Raw genomic sequence first — 4,277 nt, 5'->3', positions numbered from 1 at the left:
ATCTGGTGTCACTCGGAGATTACACCCATGGCCACTTAACAGCGTACATCAGAGGTGTCAAACTCTGGCCCGCGGGCCAAATTTGGCCCGCAGTATAATTATATTTGGCCCGCAAGGAAATACCAAATGACAACCAGAGCTGGCCCGCCGGTATTATACAGCGCAAATAATACTACAAATCCCAAATTAAAGTTGTCTTTATGCACTTTTTCTTGCTATAGTCCAAGGCATGGGCTTGAATGGTTGCACATTCATTGAAGGATATTATTATTAGTGATTTGGTTTATTATTGTTATTTTATTCTTACATTTATTTTTAGCCTGTGGAAAAAGATTACTGTTAAATTTAAAGAAGGCCGCATATAAAATAAAGGGACATACGATTTTTATTTGAATTTTATTTAAGAAATGAATGCCATTGATGTGTTTGTTTGTTTTATTTGATATTCGATTTTGCATGTTTGCAATATTAAGTTATATCAAGCTTTGCTTTTTCCATTTTGTTTGAACTTGTTTAGGTCAATTTTTTCAATAAATACCAATGTTGGCCCACGACTTTGTCCAAGTTTTAAATTTTGGCCCACTTGAGTTTGACACCCCTGGCGTACATAGATGGAGAAAACCTTTCCAGAAGTATTTGTTAAAGAGCTGTGCCCCACTTGAATTAAAGACGCCTCTTCCTCCTGAAGACCAACCATCTCTCTTCTTCCTCCAACAGATTTTGTCAACACACCTCGTGAAGCTAAAGATTTGGAGTGGGGAGGCTGACAAGGCTTGGCAGTCTGTGTAGGGCACCGAGGATGGATGAGTGGGGAAATTAACGAAGAACCTGGATACGTCAGGCCAGCTGTTGCATCCCCCAAGGAAGCTTGATTTTTTAAAAATGTCTCCAGGTTTGTTCAGGTTCTTGACACAGGGCCTGCTGGTGAGGCGGGCAAATGTTTGAACAGCTGTTCTTATTGTTGCCAGGCTTCCCGCTGTCCTTCAGCAGCAACTAAGCACACATACAGTAAGGCTACAGTACATCTAATGGGCTGAGGAGGACTGTTACGTATTAAGTATTTCTTTTTAATAGCACAGTTAACCTTTGCAGAGGCTAAAACTCACAAAGACATTTTTGGGGACCAAAAACACGATCAAAACACGATATTTAGACATATCAGATATTGGTCACTAACTGAGTTAGATAGATAGATAGATAGATAGATAGATAGATAGATAGATAGATAGATAGATAGATAGATAGATAGATAGATAGATAGATAGATAGATAGATAGATAGATAGATAGATAGATAGATAGATAGACTTTATTTATCCCAAGCTGGGAAATTACAGTGTAGCAGCAGCATTACACACAGAGACAATGACAACACAATTAAATAAAAAGAACAACCTAGACATACTTCAAGCAATAAAATATAAAAATACAATAAAAAATAAAGTGTCTAAAGAAGGAGTATGTATTAAGGAGTAGAATAGAATTCCAGTGCTGAATAAATATGAATATACAGTATAGAAATGTTGGTGCTATGAAACTAATTAGAGTTAATTAGAGGTCCTGATGCCCTTCTTTTATAAGTTTAAAACTTTGTTTTTTTAAAAGACATTTGAGATAAAAATCTAAAGCAGATTCACACTAGACTAAAACAGGGGAAACACTAGACTGCATCATTTTAAACCCAGTTATACCCAAAGGAATAGCTCAATGCTAATTTGGAAAATAGGTGTATTTGCTTTATTGCCTGGATTTGTGTTTTCTTTAAAATGGGGTCATGTTTAGCAAGTTCATGAGAAGGGTCCATTTGAACACCTCCCCACGACCTTATAAGTTGAATTTAAGTCAACATGTCTGAGTAAATTGCTGATATTCCCAACAGTCTTATCTTTTTCCTCCATCATTTTGCATGAAGATCTGCATTATGGTGCCTGTTTGCTATCGCTATAAAGTGTTAGCCTTGTAGATGCAGACAGTTATGGAACAAGAAACGTCCATGTTTCTGTTGTCTCATTGTACTTGAAGGCTAATCATGTACATGACTTCCCTTTTTGTAACCACAAGCTCACGAGTTTCATTTGAAGACGGCATTAGACAAAACATTTAACCACTTCAAAATATCTGCTGTATATTTGAGGCTACCACGAGCAAGCTAGCTAGCTAAATTAGCTTGGCCCAAATGGGAGGAAATAGCTAGCCAGCTCTGTCCAGACCTGCCCGGCCTACGAGCACCTCTAGAGCTCACGAATGAACAAATTGCATATTTTATTTAACAATTAGGAGCTACCTTTTGGTAGCGTGCTGTTGCTGTTGCTACCAAAAAAAGTACAGGCATGGAAATGGTGTCTTCTTATGTAATTTTAAGCAAGCAAGTGAAAAGACGTTTTCCCCAAAATGTCAAAACTATTGCTTTAAATTAGCCTTAGAGGCTGTTTTTCCAGTTTGTAGAGAACCAGCACTGCTCACTGCTTAATATAGAAGTCCATCATGGACATTTCTGGTCATTTTATTTCTCGGTTTAGGTTTTAGGGCTGTCCCTTCCACGTTGAGCAGTTATATATATTTTTAAATTATTATTTTTGTAACTTTGAACAAAACCTAAGGTGAGATTGTCACTTGATCTGGGTGGCGAAGTGGAAATCTACATTTTTTTTTAAAAGGTTGCTTGTAGGCCGACATAACTGTAAGCTTCAAAAGCTTAACGTGTCTCGTTTCAGTTCTTCGTTAGATTTGGTGTGTTCCTGGTTTAGGTTAATTACAAGTGCCCATAAATGACAACAAAATGAGCTGCACATTACCTATAACTGTAGATTGTTAGCCACAGTGAGCCCATCAAAGGTCACACTATATAAATATGTACTGGGAACCTTCCAGGTTTCTGTGTAATGTCAAAAATCCACTTTATTACTATGGCTGTCAATGACCTCAACTTCACCCAGTGTTACAGTTATGCTGTTTTCCAGGTACCTTCTTTCACCAGCAGATGTCTCTATTTCCAATCTTTTCACCATCCTCTCTCACACTATAGCTGCTTGAAACATGCCATTGATAAAAGAATGTTTACAGTTTACAGTTACCCACAATTCAGAGCGCTGTGTGTTGATATCGGAGGGCTCATTTTACACACAGCCTGCACAAAAACTGCTGCTGTAGAAGCTTCCTTTACTGACCTTAATCTATCCACATGAGGACGTGTGAATAGAAAAAAAACGGGACGTATTGAATGGCTTGTAAGAGAATTATCAAATATAAAATTCAAGGGGTATATTTAAAGACTTGCATCATTTTTGAGTGTAGTGTGTTCTTTTGTTCATGCATTGCCTTTGTGACCACAAATGACTGCATTCTGATCTTTTCTTATCACATATGCTCCTGACTGCCATTAAAAAGAATAAATCGCCCAATTTCGTTTAACGGTTCATTATTATATGGTCATTAATTTCAGTGATTTGTAGAAAGAGGGTGATTAAGTCATTAATATGCGTACTTGTGGCCATCTGGGTGAAGCTAGGTGCTGACAGAGGTACCCTTTTCTATTTTTTTATTAAAACCCTGTTTCAATCTACGAACATGAGACCTGCTGTAGTGTCCTTGAGCAAGCGCAACGCAGAGATGAAACGCATGCTCGCTCTATTATTAAAACAAAGGAGAAATGGGGATGCGAAAATACCGCCGCAGTCCGCGCTGATGTGAGCAGATAAACTGCGGCAATAATGAGACACACACAGAAGTGGTTTATGAGGAAAAAGTACGCAGAGCAGACACGACACTTGTGAATATGCACCCATGACTGTCGGCTGTCCCTAATTTAACTCCGAGCGATGTAATTGGCGATGGTGGATTTGTTTACCATATTTGGCAAGATAGTGACACAGCGCGCCTGGGGATTGGACGAGAGCAGCCGTCATTCACAAAAGTCTGCCTTCTGCAGCTTTACAAACAAAGCGCGTGCTCACGGGAGTTGTAGTCCAAAACAAACCCTCTCGGCGGTTACTCGAGTGGGAATTTCCCTTCCTTGCGGTTATTTCAACAGCACACGTGTGGTACAATTTAAAATACACATTATATAATAAACGTTTTTCGTCTAAAGTATCGTTATGTATAAGAATAAAGCCGCTTCAGACGGTTAAAGACACGCTGATTTGAGACCCTCCGCTTGCAGCATACAAATCCCACCGGCGGTGCTCTCCTCTGATTGGCTGAGCCCTCCTGTCCGTCACGCAGCGTTCCTTCCTCTACCGCTCCTACAGTAAATATTTGTGTTTGCTCAACCGGCTGTAA

The sequence above is a fragment of the Centropristis striata genome, chromosome 21, assembly GCF_030273125.1.
Source record: "Centropristis striata isolate RG_2023a ecotype Rhode Island chromosome 21, C.striata_1.0, whole genome shotgun sequence".
NCBI classification, from domain to species: domain Eukaryota; kingdom Metazoa; phylum Chordata; class Actinopteri; order Perciformes; family Serranidae; genus Centropristis; species Centropristis striata.
The sequence above is the reverse complement of the archived record's forward strand: the minus strand, read 5'-3'. Positions refer to the sequence as shown.